This window comes from Peromyscus californicus, unplaced genomic scaffold, assembly GCF_007827085.1.
Source record: "Peromyscus californicus insignis strain IS unplaced genomic scaffold, ASM782708v3 Scaffold_10__1_contigs__length_136768540, whole genome shotgun sequence".
Classification (NCBI taxonomy): Eukaryota; Metazoa; Chordata; class Mammalia; order Rodentia; family Cricetidae; genus Peromyscus; species Peromyscus californicus.
Genome location: NW_026294391.1, coordinates 131,001,375 through 131,019,279, shown reverse-complemented (window position 1 = coordinate 131,019,279; position 17,905 = coordinate 131,001,375). Strand labels below are relative to the sequence as shown.

The 17,905-nt window shown below is 41.9% G+C and overlaps 1 protein-coding gene across 8 annotated transcripts in view; it reads right to left on the bottom strand.

Moving 5' to 3' along the window:
* The window catches only part of Mamld1 (mastermind like domain containing 1), a 128,776-nt gene extending 111,072 nt beyond the window's left edge, over positions 1 to 17,704 (bottom strand). For 3 of the 8 annotated variants that reach the window (XM_052740609.1, XM_052740645.1, XM_052740656.1), the window contains exon 1: positions 17,435 to 17,701. The gene's annotated coding sequence lies outside the window, so the exon portion shown is untranslated. Of the gene's footprint in view, positions 1 to 17,118; positions 17,142 to 17,434 lie in introns of those variants that run through there. The other 5 variants (XM_052740670.1, XM_052740663.1, XM_052740636.1 and 2 more) reach the window with 3 other exon arrangements.
* Positions 17,705 to 17,905: the final 201 nt, after the last annotated feature.

Here is a 17,905-nt window from a genome sequence, read left to right as displayed (position 1 = left end):
CTTAAAACCCATCTAAAAAGCCAGATGCAGCTGTGTACATCTGTAATACCAGCACCCCCATGGTGTGATGGAAGATGAAGACAGGACAATCAGCTAGAAGCGCACAGGCCAGCTAACCTGGAGTACTCTGCACAGCCAAAACAACAGCAGAGACCTTGTCTGAATAAAGAGGAAAGTGAGAACTGACTCGCAAACACTATCCTCTGACCTCCACATCAGCACTGTGGCATGCATATGACTGCACTTTCACACACATGCATATGCACATACACACAAATAAATATATAAACAAATAGAAATGGGTAACCAACTATAAATAAGACAATATTAATATGCAATCTGAATCTTGAGCAAATACATTTATAGATAAGAACAATAAAAAAAAACCTCTAGACCTAGATGGTTTCACATGGAGAATTGTACCAGATGTTTAAACGAAAATTCGTACTACTTTTACACAATCACTACCAGAAAGAAATGACTGGAGGGGCTGGAGAGTTGGATCAGTGGTTAATAGTGTTCACTACTCTTGCAGAAGTCTCAGGTTTAATTCCCACACCCACATGCTGGCTCACAACTGTCTGTAACTCCAGTTCTAAGGTATCTGATTTCCTCTTCTGACCTCTGTGAGCTCTCCTGCATGTACATGGTGCACATTCATATATTCAAGGACACACACATATCCATAAAAACATTTTTTTAAAAGAAATGATGAGAATATTTTCCAACTCATTTTACATCTCTGATGCCAGAAGTAGATGAGTATACTATAGAAAAAGAAAATTATAAAGCAATATCTTTCATGCACTTAATTAAAAAAATCAACAAATTCTAGCAAATCAAATTCAGGGATGTATAAAATAGTAATAATTAAAAAAATATATATTTATATATAATCACCACATTGTGAAACTTAATTATAGACAGTTTTGCTTGTTAATTCAATATGTTTTTAATGAAACTAATTAGAAATGGAAGATAGAACTATGTGTAAGAACTAAAACCATAAGAAACACAAGATGAAGTCTTTGTGACCTTGAATTAGACAGCTATTTCTCAGGTATAATTCTGATAGCTTAAGTGATGACAGGAAAACAAAATAAATTAGGCTTTATCAAAATTGAAGAAAGTTTATATGTTGCTGGGACTACAAGACAGCTCAGTAGACAAGGGTACTTGCTACCAAGACCCAACCACCTGACTTTTATTTCTAGAACCCACTTGATGGAAGAAAAGAACTGAATATTGAAAGTTGCCCTCTGCTCTCCACTTGTGCCATGGCATGCATGCTCACACGCACATGTACAGGCACACACACATACACACACACACACACACACACACACACACACACACACACAAATAAATGCAGAAACACAAACAAATAAACAAAAACAACTTTTATTAGTGACAATATAATGAAGTGAAAAAATGACTCACAGAATGGAAAACTTTGATTAGCAATACTATAAGACTCCAATACTCAGAATGTATCAGGAGCCTTTATATTTATTAAAGAATAGAACAACAACTCAATTTTAAAATGGGCAAAGTCTGAACAAACACTTCTCTAAAGAAAATATGCAAATGGATAACAAACACACAAAAGATGCTCAGCATTACAGTCAAGAAAAATGTAAATCAAAACTACAATGAAATAGCACTTTGTATTCACTCAAGTACTACAGATATTGACAAGGATGTGGAAAAATTGGAATGCATTGTTGGCAAGATTGTAAAAATGGTACAATTACTTTGGATTATAGTTTGGCACTTCCTCAAAGTGTTAAACAGTTACTGTGTAATTCAGATATCCCTCTTCTAGGAATGTACCCAAGGGATATGAAAACATATATTCACATGAAAGATTGTATATGAGTGTTAATAATAGTTTTATTCACAATAGCTAAAATGTGGTAACTCTAATTTCTATCAATTGAGTGGAAAGACAAACAAAAATTTTATTCACATTTAGGGGAAATAAAAGAGTAAAGGAGTTGACTTAGTGGGTAATGTGTTTGCAGTACAAATGTGAGGACCTGAGTTCAATCACCAGCACCCACAGAAAGATGGCTGGAGTGTACTGGGGAGGTAGACATAGGTAGATCCCTGGAAGTTGCTGGCTAGTCAGCCTAGTATAATTGACTCTCAGGTCCCAGTGAGATATCCTATCTCAAAAAGCAAAATGGCTCCTCAGGAACAACACCAATGTTGATTTCTGGCTTCCACACTCATGTGCACATGCTGCTGTATAAATATGAATCATACATATCTGCATCAAAATATACATGAGAATAGAAAGTTTTTAAAAAGAGGAATAAAGTTCTAATAAATTATGCAACATGGATGAACCTCAAATATATTAATACCCAAAAGAAATCAACCATAAAAGTTGGCCTATTCTATATTTGGAAGAAAAATGGGCAAAATTCCTTAGCCTGGGTGTGACGAAATGCTTTATGTGACTCAGTGTCCAAGAGTGGTAAAAGAAAAAGATGCTCCCTAAATACATAAAAATCCTTTTGCAGCTGAGCTTGGTGCATGCCTTGAATTCTAGCACTGGATAAGTGAAGACAAGAGAATCATGAGACCTTGTCTCAACACAATAGTCAAGCAAGCAAACAAAAAACCTTTGGGATACCATAGAAAACAAGTATCCAGGAGAACAAACAAATTTAGAAAATTACTTGTAACCAATATTACAGATAAAAACCCAATTATCATCACCATAAAATGTCTTAAAAGTGAGAATATAAACCCCTCCAAAAAATTAATAGAAAAAGGAAGAAAAGACTTTAACAGATAATGCACATACAGAAAATATCAAAAGGCTCTTAAGCATATGAAAAGATATTCCAAGTTACTCATAATTAGAAAAATGCTAATGAAACTACACTGAGATATCATTTCTCACCTGTCAGATTTAGAAAAATTAAAATAGTATAGCAAATGCTTTGATGGTGAGGCTTTGAGGGAAGAGACATTCTTATGCATTGCTGGAGGGGAATTGGGCAACACATATCAAAACTTCATTTGTTTTTACATTTTGACACACTTGTACTGTGTTATTATTACACCTATAAGAATTGACCCTGAAGATACAGCTCCAACAGTATGAAAAGGTATGTATTCCAGCTCGTTTCTTGAAGCAGCATAAATGCAAACTCTTGGAAACAACTTAAGACACCTACAGCTAGGAGTGTAGTACACTATAGCTGTCATGAAAGATCTAAGACTTCTATGCATTGACATTGAATGATTGCTAGGACATGTTTTCAAGTGCAAAAGTAAAGCCTAAAAGTGTCTGTAAGTTTCCATGCTTTATGAAAGCAAAAAAAAAAACTGGTCTAGAAAACACACAAATATGTTCATTTGTGTTAAAAAGGAGGTGGGCAGAAAAGGTAATGTGTTGATTAATTAAAGTAGGTGAGTAGAATGAGGTGGAAAAGATAGAGGCAATAAATGTCTGTTTCTGAGGGTTCCCTTTTGCAATATTTCTCACTTCTTGTACTGTGTTATTATTACACACACACACACACACACACACACACACAAACACACACACACACACCCTTTAAAGAATTAACAAAGATAGAGAAAGCAAAAGAAATCCAATCAGAAACAAGTAGACTAAATCCTGGGATTTTTTGTTGTTGCTGTTTCGTTTCATTTTTTTGCAAGAGAATGTCTTTGTTTTTAGGGAATATTCATTAAAATATTTGGAGAGTAAAAGGGCATTATGCCCATAATTAGTTCTCCCAATTCAGAGAAAGGAATACTTGTGTGCACATGTGTTTGGAGGCATATGTGTTGTGTTTGTAGAGGAAGGTTGATAAAACATAAAGAAAATATGGAAACACCTTAATAGTTGACAAACAGAGTGACTTCCTGGGAGTGAAGAAACATAGACCTAGCTCAGGTAGATTTGTTTACAATGATGGATTGTACATTCATAAGCTAAAGACACGTGTGTGTGTGTGTGTGTGTGTGTGTGTGTGTGTGTGTGTGTGTGTGTGTGCGTGTGTGTACACTGATATTGTACCTTGTTAACAGGCTTCTTCACAGTCATGGGTTAGCAATGCTGAAATGACTTTCTGTGTGCTCTAGGATTTAGTGAGTAAATGTTATGGATAACAGCAGAAATTTCTCACTGTTTATGAAAGGAATAATAAAATGGAAAGAGAAAAGGTAGAATGAACTTTGATATGGGATTGGAATTTAGAGGAATGAGTGTGAGCTTGAAATTCCTAGACAGGTAGGTACATAAGTAGGTCTTACTGAAATAATAAAGAAAAATTTATGAATGATTTGATTGATATTATCTCAAATCATTGGAATGAGAGGATGCTGAGACATCTGTAGAAATGATCATGCATGCAATATCTACATCAAAGTTTCTAAATACTAGTATCTATGTAAAGAACTAAGATTCCCTAGGAAAATGGTGATTTTAGGGCTTATGCAGGGAAAAAATAAGTATAAACGAGCCTGGTATCTTGTAGCAGAAATGAAGGTTATGCTTAGATGTTTAGATATTGATTAGACAAATAGACATATGAGCCAATTTGAAGGGGCTTTCAAGAGCCCAAACTGGAGCAATCTGAGAAGCAAAAATAAATAATGATAATAAAGGATCATAACTCATGAAACTAGGATAAAACCCCACAAATATAATATTCAACAAGTACATGAATAAATATATTTATTTATGATATAGGAGGGTAAGGTCTTTCTTACAGCAGAAACCAAAACAATAAATATAGACAACATAATGGAATCAGAGTTCATTACTGTAAACTTTCCTCAGGCATGGCCATCAAGTGATGCTAAACTAGTGAAGAAAAGAGAGACGAGTAACAAGATGTCAACATGGCCTTGAATATATTTATGTCACTAAGACACTCCTTGCTTCAAGGTGAAGCAACAGTGCTTTAAGCATGGAGACACCAGGAAGATACAACCTTAACCAAGTTATCAAAGTGACTATCATCAACAATGACAGCCAGTGACCTCATGTGCCACCTGATGTGGTGTACGGTGGGAACACATCATTACTTGTGTGTGGCTTCTGACAAAAATCACACAATCCAAATCTAAACAGGAAGAAACAGCAGACAACAAACCCAAACTGAGGGACATTTTGTGAAATAATCAGTCTGAACTCTCCAAACACATCAATGCTTCAAAACACAAAACCAAACTGAGATATTGTCCCAGATTAAAGGAGACTGAGGTCACAGCCAACTGTATTGTGTTATTCTAGACTTTCTTTTTATGCTTTAAAGGGTTTTATTAGGACAACTGACAAAATCTGTTTTGTTTTGTTTTTAACTTCCACAAAAATAGTTTTGTTTCACGGTTCTGGAAACTGGAGAGACATTGTAGATTCACTTGAGGTAAGGAATTGACTTCTGGTTCACATATAGCAGTCTACTTGTATTTTTATATGGAAGAAGATGCCAGGGAGGTTTTTTGTGTCTGCTTTATAAGAACACCAATACAATTCATGACAATTCTATTGTTATGACCCAATCACCTCTCAATCATGACACTCTCAATACCACTACACCATCACCTTGGGGGTTAAGATTTTAACATGTTAATTTTGAAGGGATACAAACACAAGCATTTCATTTGTGACATGATGGAGTAACTGCTGTATCTAAGAAGTAAATTTCTTAAAGCAAGGTGTATTCTCTGACATCCTATGATTCCTAGCAATTCTATGCCAGGGTTTAGACTACAAAATCTTAACAAGGTTTCCAGATTGCATCCTTTAGAAAGATTAGTACCAATGTTAGAGTTCTGATTTTGACTAATATCCTGTGCTTCTATGTGAGAATGTCTTTTGTTTTTAAGAAGAATATATATATATATATATATATATATACACACACACATTATATATATATATATATATATACACACACACACACACACACACATATCTGGGGGACAAAAGAACACTGTGTCTACAATTTGTTCTAACACAAGTTCAAGAAAGAAATATGTATAGTAAGTGCTGTTTGTCTGTATGGGGTGGATAAAATATGAAGAAAATGTGCAAAAATCTTAACTCCTTAGAAACAAAGTGGGAGGTATTCAGAAATTATTGAATTATTCTTTTTTGTGTGTGGATGTGATGTCCTGAAATTGCAACCCAGAACTTCATACATGCTCGTCAAGTCTCCTATTAATGATGATGATAGTGATGATTAAGGAAGTCTGCATTCATGTCAAATACAGAATAAAATAAATTATAAAAGCTTACAAATGACCATTCAATGTCCCAAAGGCAAAATGTAAAGAGCAAAGAGTAAAGACTTTTGGGTTCATGCTCAGAAAATATTCTAGGTTGATAGATGACTGTCTAAGAAGCAAGAGTATAGGCGTTTCCAGGTACATGTTGGCATTAAGAAAATAACTGCCAACTGGATAACTTTCAAGTCAAAGCTCTAAAAAGGACCCACTACCAATGCTCTTTAAAGTCCCAGTCCGTGTGGCAGATGCCAGGAACTCTGTTGAACTCTCTCCAGACCTACCCCCATATAAGGCAGAAAGCTTAAGAACCAGAGAACTGCCTTCAGGTAGAGACATTTGGGAGGGTGCATATGATGGAGTGAATGATGAACAGATGCATGCATGAAGAACATGTAGATATATGGGAGTGAAGATGAGAAAGGCTGTTAAATATCCATGGTGAAAGAACCTACGCAAATTAATGATAAATAGTAAATTAACGTGCTTAACAATTCTAAACCATTTAACAAAGAATCACCCTATAAAGTGCAGTTTATTAGAGACATACTAAAATGAGGACATCAACCTGAAGTGTGTTGTCTAATAAGTTTGTCACAAGCTGCATGTGGCTATTAAAGATTCAAAATCTATCAAGTCCCAAATGACTTGTGCTATAAAACATATTAGAATGCAAAGACAGAATAATAAGAGTATACAACATTTTATTAATTATGTGTTGATTACATGCTGAGTGGTTTAGATATGTTTGGGTTAAATAAAAATACATTATTTGAACCAATTCAATCTGCTTATTTTATGGTTTTGCAGCTTAAATTATTTCTACTGAACAGCACTCTGGTTTCAGATTTTGTTCCAATATTCCTCACTAAGGACCTTGTCCATCTGATTGAAAACCGCACCCTCCCTTGGCACTCCTTAACTCCCTTGATTTCTTTTCCTTCAAGGCACTTATCATCTCAGGTACTATACATTTTACATATGTTTTTGTCTATCATTGTCTGTCTCCCTTATTGAACGACTTTTTATGTGCTATCTTTCTGCTTTGTTCACTCTTGTATCTCTGACATGTCATTTGTGTCTTGGTTTTCTCTGTGGCTATTAAATAGCTCATAGTCTATCCATCCATCCATCCATCCATCCATCCATCCATCCATCCTTCCATCCATCTATCCATCCATCCATCCACATCCCTTGTAATGACTTGTACATACTAGACACATAAAAATATTTTTTGAATTCATTTTTCTAAAAAAAACTTTTGGCCAGTTTTTGAATTGATTACGTTATCTTTGGCTTCAGTCTCATAATACCCTCCTTCTTTGTTGTCCTCATGGAAGCAGAGACACAGCTAAGTCCCACTGTGGACAGGAGGAAAAGGGAACACATTTTTTTCCTGGAGGTTAGTCATTAGGAGCTCAGTGAATAAAGGCATTACATACTTACAAATTTACTTACCCATATATCTACCTTCCTCTTGCAGAAACATCATTGTATGTTGTCTCCTGAAATATCAAATGTGGGCCTGGAGAATGGCTCAGTGTATTTGATGAACAAGCATGAGGACCTGAGTTTGGATCCCAATCCCCGACCAAAAAAAAGAATGTTTTTTTAACCTGTGTGGAGGTAGACAGACATTCCCGCCCCCTACAACATCAGCTCTTTTCCCCTATCACTCACTACCTTGCTCTTAGAGACAGAGTTTCTCACTGAACATGAAACTCAAGGTGGCAATTGACAGAGGAAGAGAGCTGATGTTGACCCCAGGCCTCCACACACAAGCACAAGTATGTGTATGTACCTACATACATACACATATGCAAATAAAGAGAATTGTTGGCAGGTCCAACTGTTGATCAAATCACATCCTCTAAGTAGGGAGAATCCAACATAACAAGAAAAATCATTGCCAGATTCTCCCTCACTGTAGTGATAGACTGCTCAAGCTCAAAGAGAACAGGGCCACAAGATGAGATGGTGAAGCTGGACTCAGATTGCAGACTACTTCCTCACCAAGACCAGAATTTCCAGACTCTATCCTCCACCCAGTTCACAGGAGTGGGGTTGGCTGGGATGAATTGGAAAGAAGTAGTCCTAGAGCTGATGCCAGTGTACAGATGAGATGGGTATATTTTGTAAGCACCTCATAAATGATAGGTGGCCAACACAATTATGTGAATAAGAAAGCAAACAAACTAAGGCTGAGCATTCTGAGTGCAAACAGATGAGAAACTAAAAGCTTCTTTTAGACAAGACAAACTGTTACTCATTACAAAAATAAGAGTGAGGTTGCTTGGGGTTGGTTTTTCTTTCTCTAATGAAAATTAGAAAACCCGAAGTCAAACCTAAAACAGCCATCTGTTTAAAATGAAATAATTTCAAATAACAAGCTCCTAGGGACCACCCCCCATTATTCATAAAATCTGTTTTATTTGAAATTAGGCATTGGTACAAGACCAACAAAATTCAATATTTACTGTTAGCTGAAAACAACTCATGGGTGTTAAGGAAAGAGGTGAGGGATAAAAATTCCTTCCTAATAAGCTACTGTTTGGTAGCTAAAAATAAAAACCTCTCAGTTCTATATTCTGCAAACTGCAGGCCTACACATAGTGGGGCATCTAAATGTTTCTTCTTCTGGTATTTAAGAACTATGGGGTGTTCTGCAAGATAGGACTCCTGAGGCCTAAGCTAGTTTGGTGTTTAGTAACTTGCTGGATAGCCTTAGGCAGATACGGAGTTTTCTTCAGCTCCAATATCCTCATGTGTAAAATGAGAGGTCTTTAAGAGAATTTCCAGTTTTTCTATTCTTTGGTCATATACAAAGAAATGTCAATGTTTTCTCTTTAGCCAAACCTCTAGAACTGCTTTCCATTACCTAATAGTCTCCATGCCCTCCTACTCAAACAAAAGTAAAACCCCTATGCATTCAAGTCTTTGGTGATGTAAAACAATCAATCATTATGTCACTTTCAAATATTTTAGGAACTTTATTTATCTTAATGTGCTACCCAATCACAGAATGCCAGGGCTAGAGAAGGCCTTGCATTCCCTTAGTTCATTTTTATTCTGTACAGATGAGGAAAGTAAGGCCTAGCAAGGGGAAGTGAGTGGCCTGAAGTGTTCTTAGTTGACATCAGAAATGAGCCTGGAGCACAGTTGGGTAGGTGTTCTTCCCACTATAGCACTGGGGACTTCTCCCAGTCTCAGGAATGTAGTTCCAAACTGGTGCATCTTTTGAAGGGCAATAGCCAACTGTCACATTTTATGATTCATTAATCACTATTGTTTTGTTCAGTTATATGATGCTGTCTCAAGTTGCTAGGTGATATCTGCTTTCAAGTAACTGGCATGATTCCTCCCCTTCCAGATTAATAATGAAACTAAGTCTGAGACATTCTGCCTAAGGATGGGAATCTAAGCCATTCTGCATCACAATCCAGTATCAATACTCATATTTAATATACTCTATACTTAACCATCCTTGATAAATCTAGCTGGTTTAAAAAAATATAGAATGGGCAGAGGCACATCCAATGGTGACTAGGAGGAGGGACAGGAAATTGGAGACTCCATGAGTTTAATCTTGTGATTTCATGGATCTGAAGGGGTCCCAGAGTAGACTCTTGGGAATCTACAATTAGATAATGGCCTCATATTGTATTATTAGTGGGAAGGAAAGGATCCCTGGGCTGCCCTGATGCTCAAGGCTTCACTCTTGATCCCAAGGGATCACATAGAAAATACACAGGCAGCTTCTGGTGCTCCCTGGGGGTATTGAGTTCCCAATGGGATTAGTGCAGTGATACTCCTTGATACTGCCAAGAGCTCATTTTGAGAGTTGTGAAAACAAATAACATAATCAAGCTCTTTATTCCATGGCTGGGGCATCTCTAGAAAGAACCAGATTGTTCATTTTAATTCCAATGTCAGCACAACTATTTTAACACCAAGTGGGTCAGATTTGACTCCAAATCCCTGAAATTAATTTTAGAGTGGCAGTGAAATAAAATAGCATACTTTGAGCTTTGTTGTAACATGTTCATGTAACACACAGCAAAGAAAATGTAGTAATTAGAGGTTAAATTAATCCTTGACAGACATGCAGCTTAGAAACACTGTGCTCTCCTCCCCAAACCTAGCATAATGCATGCCAGGCTTTCAGAATCAGACTCACAAAGCATGTGACATTGGCAATTACACCAAAACTACTGTCTCATTTTGAATTCCAAGGTCAGTGCTGGAACTTCCAGAGACAGATATTAATACTGAGGACTCACTGAGAATGAAACGCAAACAACATCCTGCAAATGCCAGCAAAGACCACCCAGCAAAGCTCTCCACAGTACTCGCTACCCAACTTGAAAGCAGGGTGAGACATCATCCCTTTAGAGATCCCTGTGGCCAGGCCCCAGACTGATCATTAATTTGCAGCCTTCACTCTCCAGCTTGGTGCACTCTTGCAACTGTAACTCCAATAAGTCCCCATGCTGTCCTGAACACAGCACACATAGATACAAGGGTATATTATATTACAGCACAATTCAAAACGCTTGTACGCCAGACCCTGCATCTCCTCTCACCACTTTTTATCTGCCTTGAAAAAACACCCATCTACTCAAACTTCTGAGCAAAAGGCATCTTCTAGACATGCCTGAGAACTGGAGGGAAAGTATGTGTCTACTTTGGGCAGCCTTTCTCATCCCTCTGGAAAATCTGGGCAGCTCTCTGGGCCTCAGTCTCCTCTTCTGTAAAATCACTGGGATTCTTCTTCCAACAGCAAGGTTAATCTTTCAGCACTAAATCTTCCCTTGGTGTGTTCCCTTGTTAACTGTGTATAGAGACAATGGTCAGCTTGCTAATTGGGGCCTTTGCAACTGAGGTGCCAGTGTGTTGCTGAAAGAAGCTGAGAGTCAATTTTTTCAGGCTAAAATTCTAGGGGAAAAATTATGAATGGATGATATATGGGGTAGCAATGTGGAGCTTGGTCCAATTGAACAGAACACTCTGGATTCCCCAAAGCACTGCACTTTATTGCCATTCCTTTAGTCCTTAAAGGCCCAATTCCCCTCCCTAGATAGAAAGCACAAGCCAGGGCTGGCAGACTCTCCTAACCTAGATGGTATTCTGTTCAGTAGCTCTGGCCCTTCAGCCTGACCTCTTCTAAAATCAGCAGGAAAGTATCCCTATGGCCTTGTGTCAAGGTACTCCTACAGGTAGGAGAAAAGCAGAAAGTACAATGACTGGTTGGGCAGAGCAAACAGCAGGTTACCCAGAGAAAGTAAGGAACTACAGATGGGTTGGGTCTTAGACTTCACAAAACAAAAAGAATCACTGGCTAACCAAAGGCCAAAAGACAGAATCTTATGATCATGTGTTAGAACTATCTCCAGGGTCCAGACAAGGTCCTTGTCTTATGAACTAGAGTGGAGAGATGGTAGGGATGTCTGGAGCTTGAGGCAATGAGCGAAGGTCAAGAAAGCCCATCTGGGCCAGGAAAGTTTCATAGATTTTGCAAAGAGCTTTTTGCCTTCTTTTGCCCAAGACCTCCTTAGATCATGTCCCGAGAAGCCTTTCTCTATGGAGTTCAATGCCTTTGGCCGGGTTTCTTTACCCAGGGGACTCTTTTAGAGGGTAACATGTCCAGTTGTTTGGAAATTAGGGAGGTCATATATTAGGAGAAAACATGAGGCTCCAAGGAAACCAAGGAAGGTCTGGGAAAGGAAGGACAGAAGAGAGAACAACTGGAGGGGAGAAAGAGAAGCTCAACTTTTTTGCTTCAGCTCCATTTACATATATGTTCCAAGACTAACAACTCTGGGCTGACAATTAGGAACAGGACCCCACAGGATGTATATGAATATATGGGTTCATTGTGCTGATCCACAGTAACGAGCTCCTGTTCCTCCATCATTTATCTCCCTCTCCAGTGGCATCTGGGTTGGTCTATTCACATTCTCAGCATTCTATATGCTCCAACAAACACTCCGCCTTTTTTGCTTGGATAAGGAGATTTTTTTTTTAGTTACATCCATTAAATGTGTATCAACATTTATGGCAGCAAGATAATTGCCAAAGAACTGAGAGGATAAAAGGTCTTTCTTCATAATGTCCACCCTTACCCATTTAAAAAAATCAATATTAACATCAAGCAGGACAGTGGCAGATTCTTGCACTGCTTCTGAATTCTTAAAGTAGAAAATGTGTTCTTTAGAAAACATCCCTTGGAACTGGAGGGTTAAGAAAAGGTTCAGCATCAAGTTCTGAATCCATATCCCAGTGGGGCATGTGTGTATGTGGATAGCAGGCCTTTTTGTCCTTGTAACCTTTGCTAAATAACTGCAAGGCAGCAAATCTGCTCTATATTTAATGAGTCTTCTGGAAATATGCCAGTCTAATTTCAAAGAGTTTAGATCCTGTTATATGTAGACCAGCCCAGCGATTAGGAAGCCTGCCATCAATAGGCCCCTAGAGGGCTGGATTAGGGCTACTGGACAAGATGTACTCTGGGCTGCCTCTCAGCCTCCTTATCTATAACTATACATTAGAAGTTCACACTTGCAAAGACACAAGAGAGGGGACACTTCACACTTTAATATTGTTTTGATTGGCCTTCTGCCATATTTAATTCCCCTCTTCTCAATGCCTCTTAAAATCTTAGCCCCATTTTTTTTATCTATCGCATTGTTTTCCCCGGTGATAAGGCTGAACTTGATGTTTCATTTTCCCAGAAAAATGACCATTTTGTTCACAAATCCTAATACTTCAAAACTGGAAGGGAATCATATTCAGGGGTTACAGAGAGATTGCAAGGAGGGATGACAAGTTTGCCCAAGATCCCTCAGTTAATTAATAGGAGAAGTTTTTAGAAAGAAAAAAAGTTTCTCAGCTTCTAGTCAAATTATCTGGTCCATCATATACTGTCTCAGGGAAAGAAAAACCAGAATTATTGAAAGTGAAAATGTTTACTACATATGCAAAGCTCCTTAAAAAAGTAGTCCAACTCCTGCCAGAACCTCTTGTTTATGATCAATTTTTGTTCATCTCATAACCCCAAACAGTGATGCAGTTCCTAAGTATGATTTCCTGACAGGTGCATTTCAAGCCTTTACCTAGTCAAATTTAGAGAGGCGGAAAAGATATTAAACGTGCTTCTGGGTTTAAAAATTCCCTTTCCTTACTGAAAAGCATTAGCAATAGCAAACCTCCTATCTTAACAGGCAATGAATGTGTAACACCTCCCCACCCCACCCCCCACAACCCCAGCAACAGGCTATTTCCTGGTTGAGTTTAAAAATTCAGTGACGTTCCTGTTTCAACCCACACATCTGTGTCACTGTCAGCGTCAGTGGCAGGAAAACAGAAAAAGTCACCCTTTGCTAATGATTTCCTAACATGGAATTTCCTTGTATCTTCTAAAGCCTTTCTTCCAATGCCAAACTGCCCCCTCCCAACACATTGTACTGAAGGAAAACTGAAAATGGTCCTATCCGGAAGAGGATGGTTTTAAACGAGATCTTGTAAGGAAGCCCTTGAACTCTTACGATGTTTTTAAAGAGAGACTAGGGGAAGCACTCCTAGTGTTTCCAACACCAGTAGGTACAAAACAGATACATTTCTTACAGATACATTTCTTACAGGCATCTGGAACTCTCAGCTCCATCTCTTTCTTCCCTTTCCCTGATTCCCAAGTTCTACTCTGAGCAACATTCTTATAAATACTAGAGGAAACCCTAACCCTGCACAAGTTGGAGACAGGTATAGCTAGAGGGCAAGGCAAGCCCCCTAGCAGGAAACAAACACTAAAGATCTTCAAAAGCACAAAAAAATATAGAATCCCATCACTTTCCCCCTCTGGAGAACATCCTATTTCATCAACAGAAAAGAGGACTGTTACTTTAAGGGGAAAAAGCTGATTAGCCGCTCTAGCTGGCAGCAAACAGCTGGTCTGTCCGGCAGGTTCAAGGCCATTTCAGCTTCTCTCTTATGGAGGTACCATATGTTCCATCTCGCACATCAGCAGCTTTATTTTCCAATGATCTTGCTCCAGAAGAAACACACAAAAGGGGGAGAAGGTAGAACCAGTCGTGCACCCTTTGATTATTTTCTTATGATTTTAGATGTAATTGGGATGTGTGTGTGTGTGTGTGTGTGTGTGTGTGTGTGTGTGTGTGTGCTACCACTTCACCTACTACTCTAAAGAACAAAGATGTTCAAGACAACACACTTTTCAATAAACTCTACAAAGTTTATCAACATGGGAGTGGAACAGGAGAAAGATGCAAAAAGGAATGTGTGCTCTGGCACACATACTCAGGAAGACTTCAACAACAGATTAAAGGGGTATGGAGAGGGGTGGAGGCAGGAAAGGATCAAGAGGAGTAGGACTACTCTAGAGACCCAACAGCTTGAGTTAGGCCCTGCCCACTTCTTATTTGTCACTTTTTTTCTTATCAGTAGCCTTATCTTCCCAGAGAAACTTCAGGTGGAGAGAAGTGGCCTTTTTGGAAAAGCCTGGAGGAGCAGACTGACAGGATGTGAAAGGTTACTTATAATGTCAGGTTTAACATCCCATCAGGCAAGCCTTGTTTTCTCACAAATTTGGTGGGTGGGTGGAAGCAGGTGTAAGGGACAGAGCCCATAAATCCTCAATAAGCTAAAAACCTGATGCTATTGCATTTTGGACACCCCTGTTGCCAGACCCTGTGTTTGTATAGAGGCAACAAGCCAATGCATGGTCCCTGGCAGCTTTTGCATTCTCACTTCTAGTCCCAGACTACCCTAGAGGTGGCCACAGCTACTGACTTCACGCCTCAAACAAAGGGCACCCTCAGAGAGTTTCAATCCTCCCTCCCAACCCCCATCGACCCCCCCCCCCCCCCCGGGCCCCTGCGAGTGCCTGTGCGTGCCCACGAGTGAGCGGTGTGTGTGTGTGTGTGTGTGTGTGTGTGTGTGTGTGTGTGTGTGTGTGTGTGTGTGTGTGTGTGTTTGTGTGTTAGGGGATATGATGGTGGGGAGCAGGAAGAAAGAGGAATATAGCTAGATTGCAAGGTGGTTAAAGCCTTAAACCATTACCACTGTCTCTGCCGCCTACAGGCTCAACAGCCACCCTAGGATTTTTGGCTGAGAGGGGCGCCCCAAAGCAAAGCGAAACCGAGGAAAGGGCGCCCTCTATGCCCAAGCCCTGTCATCACAGGGACCCACAGCATTTGCCCACTCTGCTGAATGTTCACAGCTTCTAGCCTGGCTCCTGCCTGCTCCTTGTACAGCGGGCCAGACAGTCTTGGCTGCAGAGATTTAGGGTGTCCAAGGCTGGTCGACCAAGCGCATAGAGCATGTCAGGAACAAGAGCTTCCCGAGACTTTCCGGGTTCCTACAGAGGGTCCTCAAAATACAGATTCCCCCCTCCTCCATTGCCTACACTAGCCCTCCTGTCCCGAGCGGCTCGAAGCTACTTGAAGGCTGCCTCCCCCGCTCTCTGCCTCTGAGTCCCTTTCCCCTTCCCTCTCTCCAGCCTCCTGGGAAACAAAGGGGCTTTTTATAAAGCGGATTGTTGGCGGCAGCGGCGGCGGGGGTGGGAGGGAGGGGGAATCTATAAAGACAAGAAGAGGTGGGAGGGAGGGACAGAAAGAAGCTGCGCGGCCTCCAGGGGCCCAGAGCAGCGGTGGCAGCCGGGAAGCCCTGGTGGGTGCATGGTAGACCCCACCCGGTCAGTGGGCACCAGAGCGACAGCCGGCGCCTGCCAAGAAACTGGGCCGAGCCGCTGTAATGCTCCCATCCACCCACCGCAGACAGGGAACACCAGTAGCGGCCATGGCCAGGGGCAGATGGGGGAGACATGATTCCTGCTGGGGTCTTCTCTGGAAGACCCTGGCCCTCTCCCTAGCAAACTCTTTGAGAATTGCTGGGGCTTGCGGAGACTTTGCGTCTTTGTTACAGCACGACCGGCTCTCCTAGACTAGGCTCTCTCACCCTCACAGACAATGTCCCAGAACTGGCCTTGGTCAGCTACCCGCAAAGGGAACATTTAGCTTGGGGAAGGTACTCTAAGAGGTTCCTTCTGCTGCCAAATAACAAGGACATGGTACCCCAGCAACTGGAATCCAATCTCCCCAGGTTCCCGAGCCACTCCGTGCTCCTGCCCTTGCTCACACACACCCACATTCGGGGTGCCCGACTTAGCCGCACCCAGCTGCAAGAGTCCAGCGGGGAGCGAAGCCCCCAGGTTGAGGCGCGTCTGTTTGCCCAGGTTCCAATGGCTTTAGGGCCGAGTTTTCAGTCTGGGTAATCCTATTAGTGTTCGCTCAGTCTGAATTTAATCACCAATCAGAATCAGACAGCACCGCTAGCTTTCCAGGCTTCGGACTCACTGCCTCAGGACGGAACCTGGCCAAACCAAGGGGCCAAAAAAAGTATTTGGCGGCGCTCCGGGGGGCTTCCCACCCGCCCTAGGCAGAGCCTGGCGTCTGGCTCTGCTGCTGAAAGAATGCCCAGGAGCTAGGAGCGCCAATTCCAGCGCAGGGGCTCTGGGAACACTGGGTGGGGAACCAGCAGGGGCTGCCTCTGGCCCCCAGCTTTGCTCCAGGCTGCTTGTATGAGGAGGAGTTGGCAAATGGGGTGGGGGAAGCGCAGGTCAACGCGCACACCCCACACTCTGTTCCGCGGCAGCAAATCGATTTGGGGCGGGGGAATTCCTCGTCCAGTGCCCACTACTGGACTCGGGGGATGGCATGGGAAGATAGTGTCTCTGATGGCACCTTGGGCAGTGAGCGAGTGGCCGAGGGGTGTGGGGATGGAGTGGGTGCCTCCTGATAACCTAATGTAGCCCCTGGAGCCCGCGCAGCTTGCACCCCACTATACCTTTCCTCCTCGGAATGCAGCTGCCTCCGCCCAGTTTTGGACTCCCTCTGGGTCGCCTAAAAGAAGGCAGAGGCCAAAGACCTTGGACGTTCAGACCTGCACTCACCCCAGTTAGGCCAATCTGAGAAGGGTGGGGGGTGGCCAACTCCCAGAGTCAGGTGGGCCGTGTGCTCAGAGCAAACTTTGGGGTCTCTCATCTCACAGCATCCCGGGGACCCGGCTTCTCAAAAATGGAGACTATAAGTGGGGGCTATAAGTGCACCCTGAGTCCCTCCACCCTAGCAGTCGAACCTCCCGCATCCACCTTCACCCTTACCGTGTTGCGGAGCTCCAGCAGCAGCCAGGGCAGAGCCAGAGGGGCGGGCGGCCGCCGGCACCGGCAGCCTACCCCCAGGCGCCCGCCGAATGGCCCAGCCGGATTGAAGATCACCCCCCCGGCTAGCGGCCGGTGCCCCCGCGCCCGCCTGCCGCCCGCCGCCCGCCGCTTCAGCTAGCGGCCAAGTTCATGCTGGCGGCGTTGCAGTGGCGGCCTCAATCTGCTCTCTCCATTCCCACCGCCCGGCTCCGCGCCGCGCGCCCGGAAGGTGGAGTTTCGGGGGTTTAAGTTACTGATAGGCATTTCTCACTGCTGTGTCACTCGGGGAGGAGGAGACACGCACGCCGCACACTCACACACTCTCACACTCAGGGCGATCAGCAGCTCTGGTCTTAAAGGAGAAGCTGCGCTGCCCTGCCTGCGACCCCATTGGCCTCAAGCCTTGAAATGTAGGATTTCCATACCAGGATG